At 48.0% G+C, this 19,539-nt stretch overlaps 1 protein-coding gene and 1 pseudogene across 8 annotated transcripts in view; one reads left to right on the forward strand and one right to left on the reverse strand.

Annotated features, from left to right (window-relative positions):
* The window catches only part of LOC126428074 (fasciclin-1), a 603,451-nt gene that overhangs the window by 158,539 nt on the left and 425,373 nt on the right, over positions 1 to 19,539 (reverse strand). The gene's annotated exons all lie outside the window — the stretch shown is intronic.
* Positions 5,579 to 5,696, forward strand: LOC126428642 (5S ribosomal RNA; annotated as a pseudogene).

Genomic DNA, 19,539 nt, shown 5'->3' on the forward strand with positions numbered 1-19,539 from the left:
GGGAACCGGTGTATCCACTGCAGCACGGCCGTTGCCCGGCGGAAGTTTTACAGAAACTCCAAATTTAGCGCGATGCTTTTTTAATACTTTCCATAGTGAAACTTTGTGTCGTAATCTGACAGAATACCCACCGATCTTCTGGTCGGACGTAGAGCAGCGTCAGGACGCAGTCAATGTTCTTGATGATAGTGCCACTAAAGCAGAGCTACTAAATAGTTTTCCAAAATTCCTTCACCGATGAGAACGAAGAGAATATTGCAGAATTAGAATCAAGAGCAGCTGCCAACGTGACTAACTTATAAGTAGATGTACTCGATGAAGCGAAGTAGCTTATCGATAAAGTCAAAACCTCCAGTGAAGACTGATATAGCAGGCACATTTCTTTCACAATATGCTGATACAATAGGTCTATACCTGGCAATCATATATAACCGGTCGCTGGTAGAAAGAGCCGTACTCGGAGACTGGAAAGTTGTACAATTCACACCATTACCCAAGGAAGGAAACAGGAGTAATCCGCTGTATTACAGACGCATATCATTAACGTCGATTTGCAGTAGTACTTTGGAACATATGCTGTGTTCGAACCTTATGTGTTACCTCGAAGAAAACTAATCAGCCGGCCGGGGTGGCCGAGCGGTTCTAGGCGCTACGGTCGCAGGTTCGAATCCTGCCTCGGGCATGGATGTGTGTGATGTCTTTAGGTTGGTTAGGTTTAAGTAGTTCTAAGTTCTAGGGGACTGATGACCTCAGCAGTTAAGTCCTATCGTGTTCAGAGCCAAAACGAAACTGACAAACAGCCAACACGAGTTCAGAAAATATCGTTCTTGCGAAACACAACTAGCTCTATGTTCTCACGAAGCAATGAGCGCTATTTTTAGATTTCGTGAGGGGTTTTGACGCCTTCCTCACAAGCGACTCCATATCAAATTGCGTGCCTATGGAGTAATGTCTCAATTGTGAAACTGGATTCGCAATTTCCTGACACGAAGGTCAGAGTTCATGATAACTGGCGGAAAGTTATCGAGCAAAACGTAACGTCTGCCGCTCCCCGAAGAAATGTTAGGGGCGCTCTGATGTTGCTGATGTACACACAGACAGCGTTAGACTATTTGCAGACGGAGCTATTATTTACCGCCTAGTAAATCATCAGGTGATCAAAACGAATAGAAAAATGATTTAAACGAGATGTCTGTATGGTGTGAAAAGCGGCAATTGGATGTAAAGAATGTGAAGTGTGAAGTCGTCCACATGACTACTAAAAGATGTACGCTACATTTCGTCTAGACGATGACACACACAAATCTAAAGGCTGTGAATCCACGTAGACGAAGATCCCCAAATACTGACCATTCCTCTTGGGACGGCGTCTGCATCGCTGGCGCTGGGACCACGGAGAGGAGGCTGGTCTGAGTGGGCGCAGAGGCGCGTAAGCGGCGATTCTTCTGACGCTCCGTAGGCGTTTGGAACGGCAAGCGGCGCGCAGTGCCTCGCGGAGTAAAGACGTGGGAGAAGAGCAAGTGTTTAGCAAAACAACAGCAACGCTACGGGGGCTGCCTCCCCTCCAGAGGTAGCGGCAGCTGCTGGCCGAGTGTCCCCCTGGAGCCTCCAGCGCTGGAATGCGCCAGACGGCGGATCAACAGGTGCAGGCGGCAGGCTGTTCTGGGCCTCGCGTGTCCCCCAGCTCTTGGGGCTGGTCGGGGATCCATTTGCACTCGCACACCGCCGGCAGCCGGCCCCGGCACCTGCATCTACCGCAGCCTCCCTGCCCACCCAACGCAAGTCAGCGTGCGAGGCTGACCTGCCGCGCGGACGACCCGGGACTGCCAGCCAGGTGCGAGGAGAAACGTTCCGGCAACGGGCGAAACTTTTCACTGTGGTGCGACAACGGTTGCCAGGTGGAGAAACAGACTGGTCGATTTTAGGAAGGGGACCAAACAGCGAGCTCATCGGTCCCATCTGGTTAGAGAAGGACGGGGGAGGAAGTCGGTCCTTCTCTTTCAAGGGAACCACCCTCGCATTTGCCTTAAGCCTTAGCGAAATCGCGGAAAATCTATATCTGGATGGCCGCACGCGGGTTTGAACCGTCCTCCTCCCCAGAAACAAAAAGGCCGCTCTCAGCCCTGTATTCAGCGACCGACATTTTGCCCTCAAAGCCTAACTACGTATTTTAAATAGAAATAGTATCACTTGAGTGTGGCTGGCTCTGAGCACTATGGGACTTAACTTCTGAGGTCATCAGTCCCTCACTTGAGTGTTCTCAATCGTTTACTAATAATTATAGTCAGTTTTTCGCGAGATCAACCTGAGATGTGCTTAAATTTAAAAAAAAAGTCTCAGTAAAAAGCCTTATAATTGGACGTTATGATAGAAACTAAATGCTCAGTTTTCTTAATTGGTCAGTCTACTTCGTAAGATAGGAGTACGTCAAAATCAACGAAAAGTTCATCGTCGAACAAAAAAGAAAAATATCTGTTCTTCTAGGACGGAAAACGAAGAGATTTTCGATAACTTACAGAAAAAAATGCAGTTGCGATGGTGCAGCATAGAGGGATTCCCGTTCGCAGCTGCGTGTCTCAACACGGATAGGTCGGAGAGCGCCGACCGCCACGCCCTGCCTTTTGTTCTGTCCGCGCGTGGCGTGGCGATGGCTCGTTCGGCGGACGGACAACAACAACTGACCGCACAGACGAAACACTGGCATCGGTTGATACCTCTACACATCCTTACACCTCCTGAGTCTTCGCACACCATTAGCATGGTTCAAATGGCTCTGAGCACTATGCGACTTAACTTCTGAGGTCATCAATCGCCTAGAACTTAGAACTACTTAAACCTAACCAACCTAAAGACATCACACACATCCATGCCCGAGGCAGGATTCGAACCTGCGAGCGTAGCGATCTCCCGGTTCCAGACTGTAGCGCCTAGAACCGGTCGGTCACCGCGGCCGCCTAGCTTGGATCGGGCCTTAGTTGTGCCTTCTGTACTTCGTCACCAGAAAGGCGGACTTTTATGAATTTTACCGGACAGCTGGCAATACTGTTGCGACTGAATCGACGGCACGGCAACCCTTTTTATTTCGCTCTGGAACGTAATAAGGCTAGCGCGATATTGAAAACAGCGTTTACTGACCGGCTGAATTAAAGCCACAGGTGCGGGATGATCCTCGTACTAACCCGTTTGAAAAAAAAAAGGGGTTTTGTACCCATAGAAGAGGAGAAAAATACAGTTTATTGGAATACTGAATAAAACCACGCTGCTTTCAGAAAGGAAACGGGTTGCATTACTTGCCCCTCATATCTTAAAGAATCACTTACGACGACACAGTAACAGAATGCCTAATACAGAAGTTGTGCCAATTTCCAAGAGCGTGACAAGACCATTGTACGTATGCTGCGGCTGCTGTCTTCATTCGCATCAGGTTTATCCCCAGGACGAACGAAGCACAGCAGCCGTAGTGGTTAGGGCCGCGTGCAGACACCTCTGTGACGTGTCGTGCAGTCGCCGCCCGCCGCCCGCCTCCCTCTTAGGACGGGCTACTTTCCCGCACGTGTGACCGCAGACCGCGTCCCGGCGACGCGCGACCGTAATGAAGGCAAGGCGGCGGCTCTGGTATTAACTTTTAACGAGCGTCGCAGGGCAGGGCAAATGTTTGTGCCGCAATTAGGCGAACTAATTAAGCCCGTCTCGGGATGGCCGGGGGGAGCTGGTGGGGGCGGCCCTAAAAGGCGCGGGCCACGCCCCCTCGTGGCTCTGCTGGGTCAGGCGCCGAGCACACTCTACTGGCAAGTTACTGACGCTGCAGCCACTCGCCGTACCTCCTACCTGCGTCAACTACTTCGTCGTATTTTGTTCTCACGCGCAATGCTGATCCAACGAATTACTTAAGTGGAGACGGTCCACAAAGTGCAAACTTGTATTTATAGCATTTGCAGATTACAGTACGCCGGATAGAAGGCACTGTCTGAAGATATGAAGGAAGCAGGGAAAATGTAGACAGAAAGATTGTCCACAGTGGGACAGAAATCAGAGTACTGCTACAAGATTCAGAGGGCACTGAAAAGAAGCAGTGGTTGAGAAGGGAGCGACACGGATGTAACCTGTACACTGGGCGTGCAGTAAAGTAAGGCAAGGCAAGGAGACATTTGGAAATGCAGCCAAAGGTCATAGGAGGGGGAGGGGGGGTTTCAACTTAAGACATTTGCGGATGACGCTTCATTTCTCTGAGAGTCGGCAAACGACTCGGAAGATCTCTTGAACAGGCTAAATAACGTCTCGAAAACAAAACTAAAACGTAATTAATGGAATTTAGCCAAATTAAAAGGGGCGATGCTGACGGAATTACGAAAACTGAACACCTGCAACTACAGGACCACGGAATGCTTCCACTCAAAGGTAATCACCACACGCGTTACATTTATCCCTCTGGGAGAAGAGACGACATTTTCCCGCTTCGCAGCACGCGGTCGGTCGCTGACAGATCCGCAGTCGCAGCCACTGTTGCACTCTCTCGTCCCTCTGAAACCGATGTCCACGTTGCCAAAAGATGCGAAAATCAGACTGTCATAAAGCAAGATATGTAAGGCAATGCTTTGTGAACAATAACATCCCCGAAATAAAGTGGCCCGACCACAACGCAATGGACGACCTTTGTGGTGAGCTGGAACGTCGGATTCGCCCTAGACCGCAGGATCCAACATTAATACCTTCTCCGGTTTTCGGCTCTCGAGGAACAACGCGCTGCCGTTCCTCCACTGAACATTGAGACACCTCACTCAAACTGCTCCCAGCAGAGTTCAACAGGCGTTCGGATACTTTTGATCGGGTGGTCTCTCTCTTCCGTTAACGCGGAGCCCCAGTCTGACGAAGAAAACTGGAGAGTTGGTCGAGCCAGGGTCTGGTGAGCGACATCAGTCGTGTCTGAGTCACACTGCCGCTTCCAGTAAACGTGAGTCTCGATGCGTGTTACCACTAACACACTTTCTATGGCGCGTACGACTGAGTCAGTAACGACTGCAGTGCGCTGGTGTGCTCCCCAGCCACAGCCCCAACCCCCAACCCCCAGCCCCCAGCCCCCAGCCCCCAGCCCCCAGCCCCCAGCCCCCAGCCCCAGCCGGCTCTGCGTGGCTGCTCGCCTTCAGACACTTGTGGACGGAAAGCACTCGGTGCATGGGAGACCATCACCTGATGAGACGCCTGTTCAGGTACAGTGTGTCAGCCGGCAGACTGTGGCGACCGTCAGCATCCGCTGCAACGCTAAGGCGGCGTCACATCCGTGCAGTCCCCATGGGACCAAACTACTGAGGATCAATGCTCTCTAGGCTTACGCACTACTTAAACTAACTTACGCTAAGGACGAGACACACACACACCCACGCCCGAGGCAGCACCTCCGACGGGGGGACCCGCGCGGACCGTGACAAGACGCCTCGGACCGCGTGCCTCGTGTAGATGACAGCGCGACTGTGCTCTAATCGGGACGCATTTTCGAATATTTCCGCCGACGCTCGGCTCGCGTCGGATTTGCTCCTCATAATGCAGATCAGGGAAAATTACTTTATGTAATGATACAGGAGGCAACGGCCTTGCCGCAATGGATACACCGGTTCCCGTGAGATCACCGAAGTTAAGCGATGTCGGGCGTGGTTGGCACTTGGATGGGTGACCATCCAGCCCGCCATGCGCTGTTGCCATTTTTCGGGGTGCACTCAGCCTCGTGATGCCAATTGAGGGGCTACTCGACCGAATAGTAGCGGCTCCGGTCAAAGAAAACCATCACGGAGACTGGGAGAGCGGTGTGCTGACCACATGCCCCTCCTATTCGCATCCTGCACTGAGGATGACACGGCGGTCGGATGGTCCCGATGGGGCACTTGTGGCCTGAAGAGGGAGCGCTTTTTAATGATACAGGAACAACGCGTAGGCACGCGATCATTCATCACAAGTATTTTTGCATCAATATTTAAAAAAAAAGCTCGCTACTAGTGTTTGCGGATATCAACACACTAAATTTCAAACCCTCGAATGACATGCCGACAAATCGCTAAGTTACTTGTAACTGCTTTTGCTATCGCGATTGCCTATCTCACTGCCGTATTTCGTTTCTCTCCTTCTCGTATTAACGTTACTAAATATTTCGTGTCCGTTTTGGACGCGTTAGAACTCTGCACTTTTTGAAACTGAAGGTAATTAAGAGCCTATATTCGATTAGCTGAAAGCAGTTGCTTTTATGGGTGTTTATTTTCAAGATGCCTAGCATCCGATCTTGATATGTTTACATTTACTTACGTGTCGTGAACATTTCTTTACAAGTGGCATCGCAGACTTTTGCAACAGAAATTTTAATACACCTACTTTACACGTCGTAGTCAACAAACAATGATCTTGAAGCGTAACTAGATGTAAATATTTGAAGATCGTGTGAACATAAAATGACGGAAAAGGGTTGCCCGTTATATGAGCGCATTAGCCCACCAACACGGGCACTGTAGTTCTGACTATGTGCAAAGAGCGCTACTGTACCGTCAGGTGACAAGACGCCACGTGAGTTTAAGTGGGGACGCGAATCAAACTCGGGGGTCTAAAAACGACTGCCCACGTCTGGCATACAGCGTCAGCAGTAGCGGCCCCGAGGTACGTACCGGGTGGCCGAGATCTGTGCTAGGGGCAAGCCGTGACGATGCGGACTCGGCAGTGATCACAAGAGTGGAGTGGTTTTTCTTTTTTCCCCCCTCGACCTAACCCGTGCTGCAGGTCGTCCCAGTGACGTCACGAGTTGTCCTTTCCGTGGCAGCGCCGCAGTGTGCGCGCCCCCACCACACCACCTCTTAGGGGACCATTAGGGGCGGTTCGTTACGCCCTGTTCAGCGGCGCGAGCGCCGAAACCCCGGGCGGGACTTTGATCTCTGGCGCGCACTCCGGCAACTTTTGTAGCCTTCCTTCTGGTATCCCTCTCTTTTTGTGTCTTCTTCTCCTCCTACTCTCATCCGTCAATCTGCCACTCGCGCGTTTGTGTGTGTGTGTGTGTGTGTGTGTGTGTGTGTGTGTGTCGTGGCAAGCCGCGCGGAAAACGACCCGGCAGAGAGAGAGAGAGCGAGACGCGCCAGGACGGCCCGTAGTCCCGGAATCCTTTCAGCTGCGGCCTTTAAGCCCGCAGCGCCCTCCGCGACACTCCTCTCTAGAGTTCACACGGAACGTCGTTCCCCTAGCGAACACGCCTCCTCGCTGCGGGAGGGCAGAAACGGCAATACATAGTTTTTATTTCGTTTCCGTCTCTGTCTCCGACTCGCTCTGTTTTGTAAGCTGCTCCATATAAGAAGGTAAACGGAAAAAAAATACGCGCGTTTGATGTCCCCAGACAAGTGAGCAAAGCGGAAAAATGTGTGGGGGGAGCGAGAAGATGTGAATAGTAAACGAGAAAGGAGTAAAAAAAATTTGCATGCGGGTGGGGCATAGGGACGGTAGAGGTCGTTCAATACGGGGGAGGGGTGGTGGCTCGCTTTTTAGAGAGTATCTGTTGCGTTGAACCTTCGCAGCTGCTCTGTTTATTCCGACGCTACGGAAGCACGGCTACAATAGTGGGGTCTGTCGCTGTGAGGTGCGGATGGGTGAGCTCTTCTCGAAGTCGCCCACCGTTGTAAGAGCGGCCAACTTTTATGACCTAATATACTTTCAACATACTGCTACCTCGCTGCTCCCGGCACGGTGCGCCGGTGGTGAATGAAACCCACGGAACGTGGAGTAGAGCTGTCTCCAGTAATGAGTTCCGATTCGAACTGAGACCCCCACGGCTGGCAAAGAAGCGTCTGGAGGCGCCCCGGACAGCGGTGGGATCTGTCGTCGACAACCGGGCGTCACGCTCTGACGCGCCATTTCTCTTCACAGCGGGACCCACTTCGTTGTCATCCGCGGCAGCTTAGCTGTACGGCACAGCGGTGCGTCGACGACATTCTACGGCCTCCAAAGCAGCCAGCCTGGACTTACACTTCAGCAAGTTAATGCCCGTCCGCAGATGACGAGAGTTTCTACTGCTTGCTTCCCGAACCCTACCTTGGTTGCCGGATCTCTCCTTGACTGAGACCATTTGGAGAATTATGGGCGGGGCCCTCCAACCAGCTCGGGATGGGCACAGCGCCGAATCCTCCCGCTTTCAGAAAAATGGTACCGAATCCTCCCAAGCCCGCAAGGGTCTCAAAAACGATGGGACAGAATCCTCCCGTAGCCGTCCTAAAAGTTCTGAATACTCCAAGCAGGTAAAGGAAAGCATATCGTTACAGTAGAAGACGTAAAAATTTTTCACATGTATTGTGTGTTTAAAAAGTTTTATCTTTTATCTAATTGAGATAAAGTCCAGCCGGCACAGCCCCAGCGACTAAGGCACGCGCAAAATTTGCATAAGTGAGTCAATATATGTTGTTTAAAACATGGGAGGGGTAGGGGAAGGAGATAAGTAACGTGGCAGAGATATAATATAGTCTGTAATACAACATACTGTGTGTCAGTTTGGGATGATTTGGTCCTGTTACCCGCTTCCCTGCCTGGTTTCGGAAGGATTCGGGGCTGTGCCCCTCGGGATTTTGACGATCTAAAGTGACAGTTTGACAGAATTTGGCACTATATGTATCAGGAGGGCATCCAACGATCAGTGCCAGGCCGAATAACCGCTCGCATAAGCGAAAGAAGTGGACCAGCACGTTACTGACTTGCTCAATTAGTGACGCTCTTTCTCTCGACTAAATCATCCAGTTTTTCTGAAATTCTAACCATTCGTTTGTCTACACAAGTATATCTCATCTACTGATTTCCGTTCCATTGTGATGATTGCTTCGTTGCGTGTCGTCTTTTCGTCTTAAGAGTGTATTTTTTGGCAGTGATCCGGTGAGCAGCATGATATACATTGTTTTTCGATTCGCCTGAAAAATTTGAGCTTTAGCACTTAGAACGTTTGACCTTGGCACTCTTCATCTATTCTTCCAACAATCCAACCGCATCACTTTGTCGAACAAACGGTACAGCGTAACCCTGCAACATATCGAGAAGAGGCCAACGTTGCTCTTCTCACACGTACATTTCGCTGGCCACAAACTGGAAATTCCGCCTACGGCGCTGCAGCCCACATTGCACGGGCGCGCGCCGGGCTGCAGGCGGCTAGGGGTCGCCTGTTTCGCGGTGAGGCGCCCACGCAGCAGCAGCAAATCTGCGCATGCTCCGTGTGACGTCACGCAGCGGCCAATGACCGGCGACAGGGGAGCGTACGGCCTAAAAAGGTCACGCCACCCACCCGCGTGACCTTTTATCCCTAATTGGTCCTCACAACTGAGTCTCTGCGAATAATGGAGCGTTCGTTTCGAAACTGCGGAACAACCGCGGAGATGCTCAAATGAGCCAAGAGAGGCGTTCTTCGTACAGCTGTAGTTTGCGGTCGAAAGACCTGAAGCGCACGCCCCTAGAAGAGTTAACCGACGTTTCGCTTACTCCCAACTCTATCTAGGACAGAGACCGCGAACGAAAAGTTAGAGAGATGCGCTTACACGGAGGTTTACCAACCAGCATCTGCGTGTCCTTCACAGTGCTCACTCAACATCTGACGCTGTCTCATACATCGTCAGGTCTGGTGGTCGTTCCACCTGTCACAGAACTCAAGCTCTAACGATTTTACTGACAGTGTGGGTACGTGTATGGAGCTACACTGAGACCCAACCGTGTCTCCTGCTGTTAGGCCGTGTTACAGGAGTGCAGTGTTACAAGTGGGAAGCTCGCAGGCCTCACACAGCCCCCTCCTATGTTAGGAGCCGGAGGCAGCGCGGGGGGAGAGGGGGGTGTGGACGCTATCGCTCGGCAGCCGGTGGGCCGTTGTTCCGTGACTGAGCGCTCGGCTGGGCAGAAAGTGAACGCCTGACGCGGCGAGATCTGCTGGAGAAATGGCCTGGAACGCTCCAGATAGCGGCTGCTGCAAAGGAGCGAGCGTCAGGCTCAGGTACGCTGCGAACGACGCTTCGACCTGCCGTTCCTACTGGCACGAAAGGAAAAAAAATATGGAATAACTGTGAGTGGGAAAAGCCCACCGGGGACTCCGTACACACAGTTCAGCCATCCCTACAATGGCGAATCTCAGCTGCTGTCGATATCGCTACCGTCAAGATATCGGTCACGGGAACTCCAACACTTTCGACAATGACAAAAATTTACTCGTACTCTCACACCTTACCGAATTTTATGATTGCAGGTGATCGGGAAATACCCTGTCGGTTTTGATGAATGAGTTCGCGAGTGTCAAAATGTATGGCTTAAATGGCCGTATCTTTTGGCAGCACGAACTTTAAAGCTTACATTTTTCACACCGCCAAGGGACCATGTGATATAAATTTCAATTTGATACCCTGACTCGTTTCTGAGGAAAAACGGGTCCGAACGGACAAACAGTCGTATACCAAACAGCAGAAAAAAAAGTTTTGTCGTATGATAAAAATACAACTTGACAATTTTCGGATTTTCTTCTTTTATTGTACAAACCTCGTTTCTCGCCGAATATCATCATTCTAGGTCAACGGAAAGTGCCGCGTAGATTGTGACGAGTTAGTTTGTGTGTGACATAAATAGCCGTAGCTTTACATTGCATTCACTTAGAAGTTTTGTACACTGCGAAGCGACCGTACATATTGATACGTGAGTTGATGTTTAACTTGACACATCTGCCAGAGACAGAGAAATACTATTCCACATCAATGCAAACAGATCGAGCGTCATTTCGTATTAAAACGGACATGGACATCATAGCACCATATGCCAATCATGAAAAACGAAAGTTAAATTTTCCTAAACTCCAAATGTCGATGTTTACTTATCTTATTTGCAGGTTCAAACGGTCCACGGCTTGTACGGAAGTAACTTCCATCTAATTTCATGTCTCTTAACAACAGAAAGTGATGTTAATGAAGACGAAGAGAGGTACGGTTTCCAATCCCTTCAGTGAACATGTCAATACTGACAGGTGTAAAATCTGACAACGGCGGTTCGACTAGAGGAGTTACCGCAAATTACATTTAAAATCTTTAACACTGGTCGACACCAAGAAAAAGAATGGAAACATTACTACGCCAGGCTACACAGCAACAGCGCTTCAACAAAGGGAGGACAACTTTGTAGTAAAATATCTCTGACTATAACGGAAATGGAATACGTGAAAGCCTCAATCAAAAGAAGTTAGGTACAAATTATCCGACAGCACGAAGAGAGCACACATCATAGGAGAACTTGGAGCCAAAAGTTTGAATGACGTGACTGAGGAATACAGGACCAGCTCAAAAAAACCACCACACAAGACTGGAAGACGACGCAATACCAAAATTCATGTTGATTCACTCCGCGATGAGGTGGAAAGATCAATAATTTCAACCAAGAGTGCGTAACCGGCAAATAATGAAGACGAAGACTTGTGAAGAGATTTTCGTTCACATAAGCAATGTTCTTACAAAACCAGTGAATCTATCAACGATTCCGTTAAATATATTCACAAGTACACAATGCAACACTTGATATATTTTAAGAAGTGTAGCACGTCCAACGGATTTAACGTTACAGCGAATTGACTTAGATTGATAAATGAACTACGTGACTGACAGGTAACTATATGGAAGATGCCACGAAACTTCACATCGCACCGCGCCTTTACCTGCCCTCCCAGTGCTGCGAATATGCTCCAAGAAAACTTCACCACACCCATTTCAATAATTTGAGTGGAAAGTTGTACCTTGCCGAACGTATCAAGAATATGACGGGCTGGGTTAACACTACTTTTACAACGTGGCCACTATCAACTGTAAATTACGAGGTGGGACTTGAGCAGAGAAACATTGAGTCCTAGCGCTTGCCCGCCGGCCGGTGCAAGAGTTGGTAAACACACACACACACACACCTGCTGCCTAGACCGGACTACGTCACTCTGCCGGTGTCCCGTGTAAACACAGACGCGGAAAGCGCCACGACCACCGGCTCCAAGCCACACACGGCTGGGGTCCTCGGTGGTCTAGTGGTCAGAGGGTCTGAACGTTCCGGCGCCTCGTCTGGGGCTATTCGCCCCAGCCGGGCCGGGGTTCTATCCCCGGCCGGCGCTGGAATTTTCAGATTTCTCTGCCCTGGCCTCCACCTCCGCCCGGGCATGTGGAGCATGCCGGGAACCCCCGTGGGGTCCGTGCTTCGGATCCCACGTGGTGTTCACACGCAAACCACAGCCTGATTATGCTGTCACAAATAAGATGTACATTTTTACGAAATCAATGCATGACACTTTTTCTTTAAAATCTCTGTGCGAAATTTAAATACTTATTATATCAAATATAAATTTATTTTTCATCTTACAAGATGAAAAAATATTTACGGTGCTCAGTATTATCATAAAATACCAACAGTCATTAATTTCTTACTGTTAGCACACAATATTAAACAAATTATTTCAGCTACTTCTCTTTTATTGTAATTTGAGTGGTAGTGCTTACAATGATTAAAATATATAATGATAAAATATTTTAAGCCCTAACCTGAAATGGAATATGGGATATAGGTTCAGACAATATATTAAGTCGAAATCGTCACTAATTAGTATAAACCACCACATTACTGGTTCTGTCTTATTAAGTGCCATCTTTGGATGACAATAATCCACAAACAGCTCCGTCATAAATTATGAAGACTAGTTACATGCATATTGAACGTAATGAAAAGTGGTACAATGTGTGTCGGTACAATATTCAAACATGTTGGTAAAACACACCCAATTTCCGTGTCATTTCAAGTTGTTCTGTAACATTCGTGTGAATTTAGAAATACATAACAGCAACCAGAAAATTAAGTCTTTCAGTTTTCGTACCGTGTTGAGTTTCCACCACCTGTCTGCTAGATGTCTCTACTAGTCCCTCATCTACTCAGGTGTCCGTAGTGGTGGTGCGGGGCTTCCCTGCCAGAGGTCTCTAGCTGCGCCGGCGAGCACGCCTCCTGGTGGCAAAGGCCTGTATACGAGGACTATGCCAAACCGCCGCGCACAAAACCGGCACCCATAACTCGAGTTGTACAGCCAAGTGTTTTCAATAGGCCTTGTGCAAGAGACCTTTTGTATATCCAACAAAAATGTCGTCTTACTGTAAATGTCCTGAAGTACAATGTCAAAGCTTGAATGTTACACACTTCTACCACATTAGGCAAATAGTGGAGCAAATCGGTTCGCTCCTTTTTTTTATGAGATGCGCCTTAAAGGGCTTATGGAGACACAACGTAACTCATAGGAGGCGTTTTTCGCTGCCAGCAGCAGGTATCTAAACAACTAACTGCAACAAATTTGAGCAATTTCAACGATATATTCTTCTAGATGTACCATCTTCCTGTTTTCAAAACTCTTCATCCGCCATCTTGAACACCCCAGGAAAATGTTTTTTTTTCAGTACCAAAAAACAGCCGCGAACTCCAACCCGGCTGTGCACAGAAAATGCCTGAGATTTTTAGAATGTATTCGTAAGATCCCGACCGCGAACAACACTGAAAATTTTGCTGATTTCTTTATTCGTTTCCGAGAAACAGTGGTTCAAATTTACACTTCTTATGCGCACATAAAATACGACGTGAGGCGAAAACGTATTGTTTAAGGTGTCTTAATAAGGAGAATTACGGTTTTTAGTGTCTCTGTTAGCATCAGAAGGGTTCTGGGAACCTCAAGTTGTACTGAAGCGCACGCATAATTTCTGTGCAGGTAAAAGACATTCTTCGGTCAAAAATTAGTTTAGCGCTTTTTAAGTTTCACGTAGGTAAACAATCAAAATTATACTGACCCAACGAGATCTTTTCACAGGAGTGACATGGGCTGCTGCAGTAGGGAAAAATCAAATGGTGCTCAAAAAAGGCGAATATGCGCCTCTTTGTTAAAAGACTCTGGCTGACAAGTGGGGTACAGGCTGCCTCACTGCGCCTTTAAAAATTCTGGAGTGTGAACATACTCGAGCTCTTCCTAACAAGCCTCTCCCTGCCAAATGCTGCCCTGACTGTAACTTGCTCACACCCACTAGCCCATCGCTGTAAGTCGCTCGTACCCACCCACTCTCACCCACTCAGTCAGCCCAACTCACTGTCATTACCTCCTATGCCACAGGCACAGTCCCTTTGCTCTGTCCTACTACTACACAATCCTCTCTCTCTCTTACTGCTGTCTCTTCTCACTACCACTATCTCTCTGTTTCTCGCTGTCACTGTTATTGATTCGCTCTTTCACTGTCACTGGCTCTCATGCACTTGCACTTTCTTCTTCCCTTATTCTTCTCCCACCGACTTCCACTTTCTCTTCCTCTCCCACCGGCACTGTCTCCCTAACTCTTTTGCTAGTACTGTTCTGTCATTATCAGCTATGCTCCACTGCCAGTCTTTCTGTCGTACTGCTATTCTCTCCTACCCTTTGTTGTACCACGACCACTATCTCCCAGTATTTCGCCTCACTGCCTTCCGTCTCAGCATAAAAAAGCACAAGTATGTTCGCATGCGAAAAGTTTTGGAGAAATTTGTAAAAGTACAGAGGAAGGTAGAATGAGGCGGCTGGTGACCCACTTTCCAGTCATACTTTTAAACAGAAGCATATTCGCCTACTTTGTGCTCCAAAGGAGCACTCTGGAATTGCCACGGCCTCTTTTTTTTTGTTTTTTTTTGTGGTTTTAGGGCGCACATCTTCAACGGTGATTAGCGCCCAGACTACGTTAGGAATGCACCGCGAGGCACAAGTTTAAAACAGCAACTAAAAGGGAAAACACGATAAAAGATCGACAGGCATAGGATTAAAAAAAACAGCATAATCAAATGTCCTTAGACAGGTTGGTCAATTTGATAAACCGAAGAACGCGAGCAGCTGCAGCTGGGTGATCCGCTAAAATGGCATCGAGAGTACATGGCAGGCCAAGATCAAGACGCAGTGTAGTAAAATCCGGACAGGACGTTAAAATGTGGCGGACCGTCAGCAATTACCCACATGGGCAGAACGGCGCCGGCGCAGCCGTCAGCAGATGTCGATGGCTGAACCGGCAGTGTCCAATTCGTAACCGGGCCAAAACTACCTCCTCCCGCCGAGAGGGGCGTGAAGAGGACGTCCAAGCCGCGGGGAGAGGTTTCAAGGCTCGAAGCTTGTTGTCCGTAAGTGCAGCCCAATCGGCATGCCACAGCGATAAAATGCGCCGACAAGTGACCCTGCTACAATCTGACGAAGGGACACAACAAGAAGCTGTCCGAGGCTGGAGGACCGCAGCCTTGGCCGCGGCATCTGCAGCTTCGTTCCCAGGGATACCGACATGGCCAAGAACCTACATAAAGCTAACCGGAGAACCGTCGTCCACCAGCTGCTGAAGAGAGCGTTGGATCCGGTGCACGAAAGGGTGAACCGGATTTAGATCACTGAGGCTCTGGATGGCGCTCAGGGAATCGGAGCAGATGACATAAGCAGAATGTCGGTGGCGGCAGATGTAAAGAACAGCCTGGTAGAGGGCAAAGAGCTCAGCTGTGAAGACCGAACAATGGCCATGGAGCCGGTATTTGAAACTTTGTGCCCCGACAATAAAAGAACAACCGCCCCGTCATTGGTCTTTTGGCCGCTGTTTCGAGTCCATTGCGCTACAGTAGATCTGTTTCCATCAGGGAAGCGAGGTGAAATACCCCGTCTGCTGCTCATATAGAGCACTGGCTTTTAACTGAACGTCAACAATCATCAGCAACAAAAAAACTTATAGAGTTCCCAGAGTCTATTACGACAAACAGTTCAAATTGCGACTGTTGCCGTAAGCAGCTAAAAACTGATCATTTAGAAGCAGGTAACCAATATTAGGTTGCAAAGTATCATTTTAAGAAGAGAGATCAAAGCTTCACTTAAACACCCAAATTGTGGAACAACTTTAGTTCACAAAAACTAGCAGTAGACAAGCAATGCTATCACTTATTGCTAGGGACTCTAACGCGTAAATTTAGTAGTGTATACATCAAAGCCGATTCTTGAGTACTGCTCATCGATCTGGGATCCTTACCAGTGAGGAATGATAGAAGAGACAGAGAAGATCCAACGAAGAAAGGCGCGTTTAGTGTCGATATCGTTTATTTGGCGCGAGAGAGTCACAGAAGCAGTCTTTGGAACAAAAGTGACGTACGTCACTAAGACGTTTACTATCGGAAGTTCGAGAGAGCACTTTTGGGGAAGAATCTGATACCATACTACTTTCTCTCACATGCATCTCGCGAAATGACCACGACAACAAAATCCGTGAAATTAGAGCTAATACAGAGGCTTACCTATAATCATTCTTCCTAAGCGCCATTCGCTCATCAAACAGGGAAGTTGACATCAGTTTCTGGTAATAAAACTACTCTCCGCCACACACCGTTCGGTGGCAGGTGGAGTACGATATAGATGACACATACTGCTGACTGCGTCCGAGGCGGACACGAATTGCATGAGGGAGAAGGAAAGATGGCGAGTGGCGAAATGTATTCGGTACTCCGTCTCACTTGGCCGCCAAGAATAAGAAATTGGAGGGACACGGAAACTGTAGAGACGGCACGAACAGCCGAGAAGAAGACTGGCTTTCGTTGAACACTCAGTGCTCAGCATGGAATACGCAACAGCCATGTTTATTATCGAGGCAGAACTTTCTATACTATGTCTGTAGTGACACTGCGGCATTCTCGTGGCGGAATCTTTTACTGCGAAAACTCTATCCTCCTCAAAGATACCACACGTGCAACGAACAGTACCACCCGTTCAGGCACCAGACTCAAGGGTGAAGCATTGGCAATATCGTTGTTTGATAATAGCTCACACACGAATATCTCGACTACTGTATCAATGATGCAGAATCGTGTAATTATTACTGTATTTAAGTTCTGAACTATCAGAAAAATATACATTATATTGTTCTTAATACTTGCATGTCAGTAGCTTAGTCTAGCAGAGAAACGACTGCGAAATACCGAGGACTAAAAACGGAACCGTTCCGATCACATTTGCGCGTGCTGATATGCTTTACTATGCGTATTTTATTTCTTCGTTGTAACGATACCGGTATATTAAAGGAAAGTAAACGTATCAGGAACGAACTTAGCAGCCACAACCCTGATGAGTAATTCACAGATACGCCGCCGCATTTGTCTGAGTGCTTCAAGCATCGACGCGTTTTTTAATCTAACGTCACATCGTTAGACAACAACTTTGATCAAGAACTTGCTCAAGTTGTGATGGCGCATCTCTGTGCTACAGGATATAATGGTTGACGGATCACAAACCTTAAGATGATGTACGTTAATCCGCACAATTCCTTCTCTCTGCTTAGCTCCCAACAGCAGGAATCCTACGCAACTTCTGTCCCGCACACTCCACAACCGCAGCATTCATTGCGGAACTTCAGCGCAAACCTGCGGAAACACGTTATGCAGCGTCACGCGAGTTGAGCCAGTCGATAAATCGATTTAACGTTAGAATGAATTGACGTACTTTGATAAATGAACTACGTGACTGACACGTAACTATATGGTAGATGCCACGACACCTCACACCACACCACGCCTTTACCTCCCCTCCCAGTGCTTCAAAGATGTTCCAAGAAAACCTCAGCACATCCATTTCCACTCAAATTATTGAAAGTTTTACCTTGGCGAACGTATCAACAATATGACGGGCTGTGTTAACACTACTTTAACAATGTGCCTACTATCAGCTGCAATTTGTAAATTACGAGGTGGGACTTGAGCAAACATTGCCCGCCGGCGGGTGCAAGCCCGGTAAACACACCTGCTGGCTAGACCGGACTACGTCACTCTGCCGGTGTCCCGTGTAAACACAGACGCGGAAAGCGCCACGACCACCGGCTCCAAGCCACACACGGCCGGGGTCCTCGGTGGTCTAGTGGTCAGAGGGTCTGAACGTTCCGGCGCCTCGGCTGGGGCTATTCGCCCCAGCCGGGCCGGGGTTCTATCCCCGGCCGGCGCTGGAATTTTCAGATTTCTCTGCACTAGCCTCCACCTCCGCCCGGCCATGTGGAGCATGCCGGGAACCCCCGTGGGATCCGTGCTTCGGATCCCACGTGGTGTTCACACGCAAACTACAAACCACAGCCTGATTATGCTGTCGCAAATAAGATGTACATTTTTACGAAATCAATGCATGACTTTTTTCCCTTGAATTCTGCCTATGCCGAAATTTAAAGTATATATATATTAATTACACTCAATCTTTAAATATATATATAATGCAAGATGACAATATATTTAGGTTGCTCAGTTTTATTATAAAATACCATACACTCACAATTTTCTTACAGTTAGCGCTCAATATTAAACAAATCTGTGTCAGCTATTTCTATACCATATAATATTTACTTATTATTACTAGGTTTTATAGCAAAATGTTGATATTTCAGTGGCAGTGCTTGCAATGGTAATACATATGAGAAAATATTTGAAGACCTAGCCTAAAATGCAAAATGCGATCTTATAAAGATTCTGGCAATATATTAGGTCTAGATGGCCACCAATTAGCATAAACCACCACATTACTAGTTCTGTCTTATTACCTGCCATCTTTGGGTGTGACAATAATTCACAAACAACTCTATTATAATCTATGAAGACTAGTTACGTGCATACTGAACGTATGAAAAATGGCAAAATGTGTGTCGGTACAATATGCAAACATGTTGGTAAAAGACACTCGCTTTCCATGTCAAGTTGTTCTGTAATATTGGTGTAAATTAAGAAATAGATAACAGCAACTAGAAAATTGAGTCGTTCAGTTTTCGTACCGTCTTGAGCTTCCACCACCTGGCTGCTAGATGTCTCTAGTAGTCCCTTATCTATTCAGGCGTTGGTAGTGCGGGGCTTCTCTGCCAGAGGTCTCTAGCAGCGCTGGCGAGCACGCCTCCTGGCGGTGAAGTCCTGTATACGAGGACTGCCAAAGCGCCGCGCACAAAACCGAGATTTTTTTTCTACCGGGGCTCATAACTCGAGTTGAGACGGCGAAAGGGATGTATGGTCAAGATTTTTGAATAGCCCTTGGGTTAGGAAGGATTTCTGTACCCAACAGAAAGGTTTTCTTACTGTAACTGTCCTGAAGTACAGGGTCAAACTTTGTAATATTACACACTTCTTGCAGTTTAGGTAAATAGTGGAGCAATTGGGTTGGTTCTTTTTGTACGAGATGTGGTGTAATACGCGCGTTAATGGTCTTACGGAGGCACCATCTAGCTCATGGGAAGCAGCAGGTATCTCAACAACTAACTGCAACAAATTGCTCAAATTTTGTTGATATATTCTTCTAGAGGCTCTATCGTCCCGTTTTCAAAAATATTTATCCGCCATCAAGAAACACCCCAGGAAAATGGTTTTTTCAGTACCAATCAATAGCCGTGGACCCCAAGCCGGCTATGCACAGCAAATGACTGAAATTTTTACGATGTGTTCCTAAGATCCCGATGGCGAACAACGCCGAAAATTTCCTTGATTTGTTTATTCGTTCCCGAGAAACAGAGGTTG

The sequence above is a fragment of the Schistocerca serialis genome, chromosome 12, assembly GCF_023864345.2.
Source record: "Schistocerca serialis cubense isolate TAMUIC-IGC-003099 chromosome 12, iqSchSeri2.2, whole genome shotgun sequence".
In the NCBI taxonomy this organism is placed as follows: domain Eukaryota; kingdom Metazoa; phylum Arthropoda; class Insecta; order Orthoptera; family Acrididae; genus Schistocerca; species Schistocerca serialis.